Genomic DNA, 13,960 nt, shown 5'->3' with positions numbered 1-13,960 from the left:
AGAGATATTTGCCCCATATGCTGTTGCGATTAATAAAAAAAAAACACTTACTCACCTCTCGTCGCTCAGGCCCCCGGCACTTGCTATAGTCACCTGTCTTCCGCATCCTCTTCACTAACGTTCAGGCAGAGGGCGCGGACTAACCACATCATCGTGCCATCTGACCTGAGCATCACTGCAGAGGACGCGGAAGACGGAGCGGTGCCCGGAACGAGGACAGGTGAATATTGCGCAGTGCTCCCCCTCCCCATTATACTCACCTGCTCCTGGTGCGGTCCCTGCATCTCCGGTCTCCGGAAGCTGACATCTTCTTCCAGCGTTGAGTGGTCAACGTTACCGCTCATTACAGTAATGAATATGCGGCTCCACCCCTATGGGAGTGGAGTCGGGTCCATATTCATTACTGTAATAAGCAGTACCATTTGACCGTTCAACACTGGAACACTGTCAGTAACTTGTTGCATTCCCGTGCTGTCGGTGGGCGCGTCAAAACAATGCATCCACTTACATCTGCATGTCCTGCATGCTCAATGTTAAAGATAGGTATGCAGGACACATGCAGAAGTATGCAGAATTAGGCGGGGCTTAGCAGAGGATGTACGCAGCCCTGCACAAAGCCTCCTGAACACTAATGTGAACTTAGCCTCAAAAGTAAAGTCTGCAGTTATGCTTGATTTGATGACTGCTTTGCACACTCTTGGCATTCTCTTGATGAGCATCAAGAGGTAGTCACCAGGAATAGTCTACCAACAATCTTGAAGGAGTTCCCAGAGATGCTTAGCACTTGTTGGCCCTTTTGCCTTCACTCTGCGGTCCAGCTCACCCCAAACCATCTCGATTGGGTTCAGGTCTGGTGACTGTGGAGGCCAGCTCATCTGGCGTAGCACACTTTCACTCTCCTTCTTGGTCAAATAACCCTTACACAGCCTGGACGTGTGTTTGGGGTCATTGTCCTGTTGAAAAATAAATGATGGTCCAACTAAACGCAAACCGGATGGAATAGCATGCCGCTGCAAAATGCTGTGGTAGCCATGCTGGTTCAGTATGCCTTCAATTTTGAACAAATCCCCAACAGTGTCACCAGCAAAGCACCCCCACACCATCACAACTCCTCGTCCATGCTTCACGGTGGGAACCAGGCATGTAGAGTCCATCCATTCACCTTTTCTGCGTCGCACAAAGGCACGGTGGTTGGAACCAAAGATCTCAAATCTCATCAGACCAAAGCACAGATTTCCACTGGTCTAATGTCCATTCCTTGTGTTCTTTAGCCCAAACAAGTCTCTTCTGCTTGTTGCCTGTCCTAAGCAGTGGTTTCCTAGCAGTTATTTTACCATGAAGGCCTGCTGCACAAAGTCTCCTCTTAACAGTTGTTGCAGAGATGTGTCTGCTGCTAGACCTCTGTGTGGCATTGACCTGGTCTCTAATCTGAGCTGCTGTTAACCTGCGATTTCTGAGCCTGGTGACTCGGATAAATGTATCCTCAGAAGCAGAGGTGACTCTTGGTCTTCCTTTCCTGGGGCGGTCCTCATTTGAGCCAGTTTCTTTGTAGCGCTTGATGGTTTTTACCACAGCGCTTGGGGACACTTTCAAAGTTTCCCCAATTTTTCAGACTGACTGACCTTCATTTCTTAAAGTAATGATGGCCACTCGTTTTTCTTTACTTAGCTGCTTTTTTCTTGCCATAATACAAATTCTAACAGTCTATTCAGTAGGACTATCAGCTCTGTATCCACCAGACGTCTGCACAACACAAGTGATGGTCCCAACCCCATTTATAAGGCAAGAAATCCCACTTATTAAACCAGGGCACATCTGTTACGTAAAAACCATTCCTGGTGACTACCTCTTGAAGCTCATCAAGAGAATGCCAAGAGTGTGCAAAGCAGTAATCAAAGCAAAAGGTGGCTACTTTGAAGAACCTAGAATATAAGACATAATTTCAGTTATTTCACACTTTTTTGTTAAGTACGGTATATAATTCCACATGTGTTAATTCATACTATTGATGCCTTCAGTGTGAATGTACAATTTTCATGGTCATGAAAATACAGAAAAATCTTTAAATGAGAAGGTGTGTCCAAACTTTTGCTCTGCACTGTATATATTTCATATAAGGCTATTTTACCAGATAGTCTTTTGGTCAATATTATGCATTAGTATCTGTAAGTCAAATTTTAAGATTGGGTCTAAAACAGAAAAAATGTATAAATCTTTTGTTTATATATATTTTCATGTCCGCCACTTTATTTAACTTACTAAATACTGATGCAAAATACCAAACAAAATACAGCAGCAGTGACCTAAAACAGATAGCACATAATGGTTAATATTTAATGAGAATGCTATTTTTGTAAAGTCTATAGCACCCCGCTGGTGCTCTCCATTAATGGAGGAGAGTTAGACCATTTTATGTTATAAATGTATAACACGATTTACAGTTACCAATATGATTGATGGCATCATGAAATATGTGCTTAAATACTTTTTTGGAAAATTATTTATTAAGAAAGCAACACCCACAAGCACACTTTTGTGAAGATGAATGCTTCCAGAAGAAGGTGATTGTCACAACGCCCAGCAATTAATCACAGTTATTGGTAGTAACAGACAAGCTCTGTTTACCTGGTTGAAATACTGAGGTTGTGTGGAACAAGTGCAGCATGTAGACGGGCTTCCTGCCATGCCGGTTGTCCACCTTTCTGAATAGGAGAACTGTTTTATGCAGAGCTTTCACAGAAAAGGCAGTTGTAGCCACATGGCATGATGGAAATATGTTAAGCCATATACTTGGCCCAATGCTAAGCCCTATGTAATTAAATGTATTTTATATCAGATTTGGCGGCTGACAAGCCATGAATACAGAATTGATACAGATTTAAAAAAATTCTTTATAGGGCCAAAATAAGCCATAAGCACCCTATAAGTTAGCTAAGAACCACACCACAGTGACTAGTCTGTTTTATGGACTAATCCACCCACAATTTCCCCTAAGAACACTTGCATAACTTATTCACTGGTGTGTTAAGTCTGTCATAGATGGATTTAGTGGGGATATTCAGCCCTTTCCTCTCATGTTTTGAGGAAGCAAGACACAGTATGTCCAGTATTTTATTTTAAATAGATGTTCCTTATCTTGAAGTCACCGGTCTGAGTTAGCAGTTGTGGAGCACAAACAGATGACATTGCTGCCACAAAATAATATGTGATATGGTTGGAACAATAAGGGTATGTGCACACGTCCGGATTTCTTGCAGAAATTTCCTGGAGAAAACCGGAAATTTTCTGCAAGATATCCGCGTTTTTTTTTGTGTTTTTTTTTTCGTTTTTTTCGCGTTTTTTTTTTAGCATTCTGCAAGCGTAATTAGCTTGCAGAATGCTAAAGTTTCCCAAGTGATCTGTAGCATCGCTTGGAAAACTGACTGACAGGTTGGTCACACTTGTCAAACATACTGTTTGACAAGTGTGACCAACTTTTTACTATAGATGCTGCTTATGCAGCATCTATAGTAAAAGATAGAATGTTTAAAAATAATAAAAAAAATAAAAAAATGGCTATACTCACCCTCTGCAGACAGCCAATCTCCTCAGCGGCGTCCGTTCCTATAGATGCCGGTGTGGTTCAGGACCTTCGATGACGTCGCGGCTTGTGATTGGTCGCGTGAGTCACATGAGCGGTCACGCGACCAATCACAAGACAGCGACGTCATCACAGGTCCTGAACCACACCATCTATAGGAACGGAAGAGAGAGCATGCACCGGAGAGGCGGGAACACTTTGGGGGCCATCAGAGGGTGAGTATATCACTGTTTTTTATTTTAATTCTTTGTTTTTTACCAATTATATGGTGCCCAGTCCGTGGAGGAGAGTCTCCTCTCCTCCACCCTGGGTACCAACCGCACATAATCTGCTTACTTCCCGCATGGTGGGCATAGCCCCGTGCGGGAAGTAAGCAGATCAATGCACTCCTAGGTGTGCGGAATCCCCGCAATTCCGCATTTTTAATGAACATATTGCTTTTTTTTCCGCGATGCGATTTTTTCGCGGAAAAAAGTGCAACATTTGCACAAAAAATGCGGAATACCCTGTAAATAATAGGAGGCATATGTAAGCATTTTTTTCGCGTTTTTATCACGTTTTTATAGCGAAAACATGCTAAAAAAACGTGAAAAATCCTGAACGTGTGCACATGGCTACACTGTCTGGACAGCAACTGATGGTATAGTAGAACAAAATGAAGCCAGAGACTCATTAAGGGAAGACTAATGAAGCAGGGTTGAGATAATAACACAGTAGATTAGGAAGTGTGACTCAGTACAGTATGTCTGAGCCTTATGCAGAACTTACCAGTGGTATACCAGAGTTCCACGGTGTAGCAGAGTAGTGTTTTACTTGGGTATAGACAAGGTGTATATGTGGTATAACAGAGCCCAGTGAAGACGAGCCGGGTATATCAGGAGACTCTATGCAGCAATGTTCAGCTGAAGTAGAGCCGGGTATATCAGGAGACTCTATGCAGCAATGTTCAGCTGAAGTAGAGCCGGGTATATCAGGAGACTCTATGCAGCAATGTTCAGCTGATGTAGAGCCGGGTATATCAGGAGACTCTATGCAGCAATGTTCAGCTGATGTAGAGCCGGGTATATCAGGAGACTCTATGCAGCAATGTTCAGCTGATGTAGAGCTGGGTATATCAGGAGACTCTATGCAGCAATGTTCAGCTGAAGTAGAGCCAGGTATATCAGGAGACTCTATGCAGCAATGTTCAGCTGATGTAGAGCTGGGTATATCAGGAGACTCTATGCAGCAATGTTCAGCTGAAGTAGAGCCGGGTATATCAGAAGACTCTATGCAGCAATGTTCAGCTGATGTAGAGCTGGGTATATCAGGAGACTCTATGCAGCAATGTTCAGCTGATGTAGAGCCGGGTATATCAGGAGACTCTATGCAGCAATGTTCAGCTGATGTAGAGCTGGGTATATCAGGAGACTCTATGCAGCAATGTTCAGCTGAAGTAGAGCCGGGTATATCAGGAGACTATGCAGCAATGCTCAGCTGAAGTAGAGCTGGGTATATCAGGAGACTCTATGCAGCAATGTTCAGCTGATGTAGAGCCGGGTATATCAGGAGACTCTATGCAGCAATGCTCAGCTGAAGTAGAGCCGGGTATATCAGGAGACTCTATGCAGCAATGTTCAGCTGATGTAGAGCTGGGTATATCAGGAGACTCTATGCAGCAATGTTCAGCTGAAGTAGAGCCGGGTATATCAGGAGACTATGCAGCAATGCTCAGCTGATGTAGAGCCGGGTATATCAGGAGACTCTATGCAGCAATGTTCAGCTGATGTAGAGCCGGGTATATCAGGAGACTCTATGCAGCAATGTTCAGCTGAAGTAGAGCCGGGTATATCAGGAGACTCTATGCAGCAATGTTCAGCTGAAGTAGAGCCGGGTATATCAGGAGACTCTATGCAGCAATGCTCAGCTGAAGTAGAGCCGGGTATATCAGGAGACTCTATGCAGCAATGCTCAGCTGAAGTAGAGCCGGGTATATCAGGAGACTCTAAGCAGCAATGTTCAGCTGATGTAGAGCCGGGTATATCAGGAGACTCTATGCAGCAATGTTCAGCTGTTTAGCAGAGATGAATAACAGATAGCAACAGTAATGATGTAGCAGAGCTTGGTATAACAGGAGACTCAATGTAGAAATAATTAGCTGAATAGCAGATTTGAGCGATGTAGCAATGAACAGCGATATAGGAGAGCTGGGTGTGTCAGATGACTCAGAACAGACCAGTGGTAACAGTCCATAGCTGTAGCAAGTATGCTGACTACCTACTAGCTAGCCTCCCAAGCTGACATAGACCTGAGAGCGTGATCTCAGAGCTGCACACTCACGCAGAAGTAGCAAAGAGAAATGCGCTTCGGGGGGAAAGGAAAAAACAACATCTGAAATTCTCTATACCTGTATGGCTTCTGCAACAATAGATAACATTAACAAATCTGTATTCTGAATATACTTTGAAAACAGCCTATATGACAACTACACATGGTACACCCTAACCATAACCAAAAAATGATCCACCATGTGTATACATAATAATAGGACTATAGTGACTAATCTTCACTGAAACATATCCATACGAAAAAAGATTTGACTAAGGTCAATAATATTCTAAAATTGACAAATTTTATTAATATTAACATAGACATAGGTGAGGGGGAATGATAATGCAAAACACTACTGCCACGTGTGTCGCGCAGACGCGCAGCAACCTGGATACATCAGCAGTAGTAAATATTATTGTCCCATGCTCCTATTTAAACAGCCCAAACAAATGGAATAAATAAAGTGTGTAGGAGCAATCACAGAGGGAAATAACTAACTGCTGGACCTAAACTGCAACACCCACCATACCCAAAATCAATTCAGACTCCCATACACACTGTGTCTGCTGGAGTATAGTCATAAAAAATAGTAGTAAGACCATAATCCTTACCAGTAGTAGGGTCCAGACAAGGTGTCCAGAACGGCGCGCACCCGCCCCAACGCGCGTTTCAGTAAACTACCTTCGTAGGTTGAGATCCATGAAGATTACAATGTAAGGCATGTTAGACAATGCCAATAAAATATATATTAGAGAAACTTGTATAAATTAGTTTTTATTCCAAAGGGTTTAAAGGTTGATTTACATCTTAAACAGTTGAGGGCTTGGAAAGTAAGGGATTTGGCACATTATAGAATGTTTTAATAGTGTGCTTGGCTGGGTAAGTTGCACTAGAAAGAGATAAAGAAATGTTACATGACCTGTAATATGGAATTATAAGAAAATGGAAAGACACAGACCTTAGAGATGAGCAAATTTATTCACATTGTATTGAATTCTCAAATGTTTTTGAAAATAACTATTCTTCTGAATGGTTTTTTTTGCAATTTCTTTTTTACAAATTCAGCAAAATTGGGGCCAGCTGTAGCCACCAATGAGCTGAGCCATAGAATGTCAGGCAATCAGTTTAAAAAAAAAAAAATTCTCACCTCCCATGCTGCCCATATGGCACGGCGTCCGGTCGTCCGCCCCTCTTCTTTTCCCCGTTGTGATTAACTTCTTCACTGTTGACATCCAACCATAATAAGGAACATTCAATTTGCAACAATTCACTTCACTGCAAATTGAATTTCCCTGTAAAATCTGCTCAATTTGGTGAATTTTATTATTGGCACATTCGATCATTAAAATAAATACCAAACGTAGAGCCATAGAAGAGATAAGAAGAATTGACATAAAGTTATTTAAAGATGTACTGGAATCAGGTTGCATTCTGTTGTTATGAAAAAATAAAGTAACAACCAACCAGTAAATCATATTTTCTTTCTGTTGCAAAAAAATGTGAGTTACAGAATGTTACTTCCTACGGAAAGAACTTCTTGTTTCTATAATAAGCATTTGGAAACAAAACAATAAAGAATTCAAAACCATGAGTATAAAAAGGAGAATGCTGTGTCCAACTGCTCATTACTGTGTACAAACATCACTATGCAAAGTATATATGTATATAACTGCTCAGCTTTGCAGTATACATTATATAATATAACTTCATACCAGATTTATTGCAGAAAAAATGTTCGCAGTTCAACTATTTTAAAGTGAAGAACAAAACAATTTCCTAAACTGTTCTGGAAGCAAGCCTCTTGTATTTGTATGTGCAGTAGAATGTGAACACATTGACGCCTGTGAGATGGGCATTCCATATGGCTGTTTGTGATACGCTGTGATCCTACAGCTGTGCTGTTATTCTTATTTAGAAAACATTCAATGCTTTTATTTATAACAGTTGCCTAAAAGAAAGTTTTCTTCTCACTTCTTACGCAAGAAGGAAAGTAGAGCTGATTTTCAGAAGGCTCGATTTTAGCAACAATTTGAAAGGCTGCAGCAAACAGATGGCTTTAAAAGAATATTGACTTTGCTTTGTAACTGTGACTCTTGCGTTTAGATGTTTTCTTGGACTATAAAGCGCCATCTGTGGATATATGTTTGTACATTACTGCGAATCATGAAATATACTGTATAAATTCAGTTTCTGGATAAATTATTCCTGTTATATTAGCTTTCGTAAATGTACAGGATTTTTTAGACAATCTCAAAAGCCATAAAGAATATGGACTGTTTTCAATAACTGAATAATCCTCCATTTGAAATAGAAATGTCGTCCAGCAATAGTAAAATTGGGGAACAATGTAGTAAAGTGGGAATCAATACGGGAACATTATATTTCATTGAAAGCTGATGATGTGTCAATATTTAAGGAATATTTTGATCCCAAAGGTTTTGTCATCTGTCCAGAATGGAATTACCATAACAAAGCATTAATCCATCATAGCCCTTGTTGACCTTCCACCAATTTATCAACCATTTTTTTCCAACTAGGTCATAAATCATGTTTCTCTTCTTCCATCACTCTGGCTTTTCATCTGTAGATTCACATACATTGTTTATAAATTGTCCTTCCAGATTATTGTAGCTCTAGCAATGAGAATGCTGTTGCTATAGCAACTTTAGTAAAAAAAATAAGGAAATTCTAACATTTTTAATGATTTATTTACTATTGCACATAACAAATAGTGTTTTTCTCTGTCCCTAGAGCTAAGAAGGCTTTGGGGATTTTGACTATTGAATACTCCTTGTATTCCTTGTACAATGTTATTTTATACCTTATGAGGGGAAGAAATGTTTTTGCAAGCGGAGTAACACTTCCTTACGTGTCGTCACTGCATTTGTCTTCTTCTCTCCCTTCCTTGCGTGTCTGCTCTGTCACTGATATATACTGTACCTTGCTCCTTCATGATGACCACCGACTTGAAAGACAAGGTAGCACACACCGGGTCAGCTGCCTGCAAGCTTCACTTACCACCTAGCAAAAAGGGCTCCATAGGTGACTGGGCAGGTGAGGAAGAGGCCAGGAGACAATTGATTGCCAGTTAGTTTGGCTCAAATATATATTGTATATACACATGTGGTCAAAATTGTTGGTAAGCCTCATTTAATGACAGAAAAACGCACAATGATCACAGAAATAACTTGAATCTGTCAAAAGTAATAATAAATAAAAGATCTATGAAAATGAACAAATGAAAGTCAGACATTACTTTGCAGCAATGCTTCCACAGAATGTTTTAAAAAACAAAACTCGTGAGATAGGCATGGACAGAAATGATGGTGTCCCTGAAAATATTGTGACAAAAGGGACATGGTAAATCAAGGTGTGTCCACTAATTAGCATTGCAAGTGTCTACAATCTTGGAATCAGTGAGTGGGCCGGTATATAGGGCTATAGATACTCACTGTGCTGTTTTTTTACATGATGTGTATCACACTCAACATGGACCAGAGGAATCGAAACAAAGAGTTGTCTCAGGAGATAAGAAAGAAAATTGTAGACAAACATGTTAAAGGTAAAAGTTAAAATTCTGCGCTGCCGCTAAGATGTATTTCAGAAGAGTATAGTTGATTCACAGTGGTTTTATTTAACGTGTTTCAGGGGTCTCATGCCCCCTTCATCAGGTGGTATTTCCTGATGAAGGGGGCATGAGACCCCTGAAACGCGTTGAATAAAACCACTGTGAATCAACTATACTCTCCTGAAATTCATCTTAGCGGCAGCGCAGAATTTTAACTACAAATCTCCCTTTGAAGACATTATTTTCTCTGGTCGGTGAAGACCTGTAGATCTGCAGCAGCCGCCATCTATATGCTCTAATCTCATCCTAACCAGGTGAGCAAATTTGGTGTATATTCAACTCTGTGTAACGTGGATAAGACCCTATTGCGCTTTTTGTCTCCCCATTGTTTTGAAAAGGTAAAAGTTGAAAGACCATCTCCAAGTAGCTTGATGTTCCTGTGACTACAGTTGCAAATATTATTCAGAAATTTAAGATCCATGGGACTGTAGCCAACCTCCCTGGACGTGGCCCCAGGATGAAAATTGATGACAAATCTATAAGTCGGATAATACGAATGGTAACAAAAGAGCCCAGAAAAACTTCTAAACAGATTAAAGGTGAACCTCAAGCTCAAGGAAAATCAGTGTCAGATCGCACCATCCGTTGTTTTATGCGCCAAAGTGGACTTCATGGGAGATGAACAAGGAGGACACCATTGTTGAAAAAAATCATAAAAAAGCCAGACTGGAATTTGCCAAACTACATGTTGACAAGCCACAAAGCTTCTGTGAGAATGTCCTATGGAAAGATGAGACAAAAATGGAACTTTTTGGCAAGGCACATCAGCTCTGAGTTCACAGACAGAAAAATAAAGCATATCAAGAAAAGAACACTGTCCCTACTGTGAAACATGGAGAAGGCTCTGTTATGTTCTGGTGTGCTTTGCTGCATCTGGCACAGGGTGTCTAGAATTTGTGCAGGGTACAATGAAATTTCAAGACTATCAAGGGTTTCTAGAGAAAAATGTGCTGCCCAGTGTCAGAAAGCTTGGTCTCAGTTGCAGGTCATGGGTCTTGCAACAGGATAATGACCCAAAACACACAGCTGAAAACACCAAGAATGGCTAAGAAGAAAACGTTGAACTATTCTGAAGTGTCCTTCTTTGAGTCCTGACCTAAATCCTATTGAGCATCTTTGGAAAAAGCTTAAAAATGCCGTCTGGAAAAGGCAACTTTCAAACACGAGACAACTGGAGCAGTTTGCTCTTGAAGAGTGGGCCAAAATACCGGTTGAGAGGTGCAGAAGTATCATTGACAGCTTCAGGAATCGTTTGATTGCAGTGATTGCCTCAAAAGGTTGTGCAACAAAATATTAACATAAAGGTACTATCATTTCTGTCCAGGCCTATTTCATGAGTTTTATTTTTTTAAAATTCTGTGGAAACATGGTTGAAAAGCAATGTCTGACTTTCATTTGTTCATTTTCATAGATTTTTTATTTATTATTACTTTTGTCAGATTCAAGTTGTTTCTGTGACCATTGTGGGTTTTCCTGTCATTAAACGAGGGGTATCAACAATTTTGACCACATGTGTACCAGCTTATGTATACCAATATATACCAGTATGGAGTATGTGCAGGCATATGTATATGTTTATACCAGTTGGCAGACATAAATTCATCATCTTTTTTTTTGTTTAGTTTTAATAGTGGCCGTTTCTTGGTGCCAAATTAATCAATACGGCACATGCAATTCATGAATTTGGCGCAAAGTAAAAAAAAATTGTCTTAAGCAAGTTTTGCATCACAAAAATATGTCAAAGGGCCTGTTTATTCAAAAATACACAAAGGGAAATTGAAGTTGGCTCATACTTTGTGACTTTTTAAAGATTTCCAATTCATAAATCACACTAAAACATCTGGAATTGCCAACAAAGCATGCAGCAAATAAAACAGGCAAGCAGGTATAAAATAGACTTAAAAGAAATGCAAACAGAATAATGTATTGGGTGCAAAGAAAAAAAAGGTGCAAACACGCACATTGCAAGACAAAAAGCAGGTGCAACGTCAATGATGAATCGGGGGTGGGCAAAGTTTCACCTCAGTGGACCCTGATTAATGTGAAAAGTGGATTTATGTCAGGAGTTTGAACTTTGTGCAGTTTGAACTTTGAGCAAGAAGCGATAAAATAATGGTGGTTTGGGACATAGAATTTGTAATCCACCATTCCACCTACTTCTGTTGATTACCTGGGGCAAGTTTTTTTAATTGTTACCTGCTGGTTTACAAGTGTTGCACTTAAATTTCTTTGAAAACAACAGTTTTATCTCACCTCTCTGAATTGATTAGAAGTTTAGCAGACACCTCTTTTTTGTTTTTGTGTGATTTTGATTTTGTGTGTAATTCTTTAATGGTTTGCTTTGGAACAAATGTGTTGTGCCTCTTTCACAATTTCTATTACTATAGCAGGGTCCCTCCTCTTGTCCCCTGCTCTAATTACTGCCCAAGTAACTCTGCAGTTATTTATTTATTATTAATTATACATTGCACCATCATATTCCATGTTACTTTAGAGACATTATCATCACTGTCCCCATTGGGACTCACAATGGTGATTTCCTATCAGTATATCTTTGGAGTGTGAAACCTACTGTTAGAATCTGTTTTGTTTTTTGACCATCCGCCATCTTGTGGTTTTCTGGCTGCTGGTCTTTTTTCCCTGGTGCTGGGTTGTTTTAGGTCAGGCGATTGTATCACCCTTTATTACTCAGCACCTGCCTCCCATTCCTTGCTGGACAGCAGTGTTAATCCGCTTAAGTTCTGGCTAGGTGCTGTGATAGCTTTCTGTGTTTGATATTGTACAGTTCTGGGATCTCTGGTTCTGCAATCTTTAGTTTCTGTTTTCAGTGGGTTTCTGCATCCATCTCTGTGTTTCTATTAGGAGATTACCTGTTTTTACCCAGTCCTTAGATCTTTTAGGGACCTCCTTCCCCTTATCTATAGGTCTTCGCTGAGATTAACCTAGGATCGTCGGTGGGTCTATTCACAAGGAATGGGTCGCTCACTCCATCGTAGGGTATCAGCCTAGTCTCAGTGCAGGGTCAGTTTTCCCCCTTCTGTCCTAGTTCTGTGTTGCAGTTCCGTAACACCTACCCAAACACAGGGAGAACATTAACTCCTTGCAGATGTTATCAGTGGTGGGATTTGAACACAGGACTCCACAGCTGCAAAGAAACAGTGCTAATCACTAGGAGAATATTGGTGACTTTTATGTACTAGGTATCCCCACTCTGTAATTTTATATGGTCTGCCACATTGTGGCAGATTTTCTGTGGTTCCTATGTAAGGTGCACAGGGCTGTAGTTATGTGTGAGGAGCTGTGGTTCTCCGACAATCTGGCACTCCACAAATAAATGGTGCTCCAATTCCCATGTGCTGTAAGTGCAATGCAGTTCACTCACGTTTTGTCCACAGATCTCCGCTATCTCCAGGATCCCAGATCCAGAAACACATTCCTGGATCCAGGAGAACATCTGACACCCATTTAGTTTTAACAAATTTTGTCTTTTCTAACAGTTCAAGTACAGTCATCTTTAACGCCCAATATTGAGCACAGCACCCTACGTCACTTTCTTCCTTCACACAGAATATCTCAGTCCTGTTCTCACATACAGCATGGATAACCCCTGCGCTTGTTCCTCCTGTCAGCCTTGGAGTTGCCCAATCCGGCTCCACAATATGCAAGAGATTTGCAATGTTTCCCTCACAAGGTTCTACACGCATCTTCCACTGTACTGAAAGGTTGTCAGTGCTCTACAAAGCCTTTGACTTGAGCCTTAGGCTCCAGACATTACAGGAATGTCCATAGGGAGTTTTGTGTGACCTCATACCTCCAGAACATTATTGTCCATGTTGTGTTTCAGCCCACTGCACCTTGAACTAACTCTAACAACTGTCACCAATGAACTCTCATCACTCGCTGACAAAACCAGGAAGTCATTGCCTTTTACTGGCCCTAACCCCTCCCACTTTGGGATGGACCAATCACCAACTGTTTCCTTTCTCTGCCAGCCCCAGCAGTCAGTTGCTGGGCAAACTTCACCTTTCACCTATTTAAATTTAGTCACTGCCTTCTAACAGTATGTACTGAATTTCTTATATCTAATGTGGCCAAAACTAAATATTTGCCTTATTTAACTTCATCCCTGGGTCCTATGCTATAGTTTATATACTGTAAAATTACCCTAGACTTTCCCTATACACTACACATGAATAACATTATATATTATTCACAGTACATTACATTAACCTCATACAATAGTGTCTATGAAACTCTATGAAGATTCATATATTAATACAGTCACAAAAATACAAAAAACACACACTTAGTACAAGCACTGTTTATAGAGGGGGAGGCATAGGACAGCTCCTGTCACACTTTTATACCTAGATGCTTCCACTTTTCAATAGTATAAAAAAAACACTCAAATATGAATGTATAAATATTCTGAACTGACTTGT

General features: G+C 40.6%; 1 protein-coding gene across 3 annotated transcripts in view; it reads left to right on the top strand.

The window, feature by feature from the left end:
* SPOCK3 (SPARC (osteonectin), cwcv and kazal like domains proteoglycan 3) overlaps positions 1-13,960 on the top strand; it is a 524,762-nt gene that overhangs the window by 387,926 nt on the left and 122,876 nt on the right. The gene's annotated exons all lie outside the window — the stretch shown is intronic.

The sequence above is a fragment of the Ranitomeya variabilis genome, chromosome 1, assembly GCF_051348905.1.
Source record: "Ranitomeya variabilis isolate aRanVar5 chromosome 1, aRanVar5.hap1, whole genome shotgun sequence".
In the NCBI taxonomy this organism is placed as follows: Eukaryota; Metazoa; Chordata; class Amphibia; order Anura; family Dendrobatidae; genus Ranitomeya; species Ranitomeya variabilis.
This window is presented reverse-complemented; position numbering and strand designations above follow the sequence as displayed.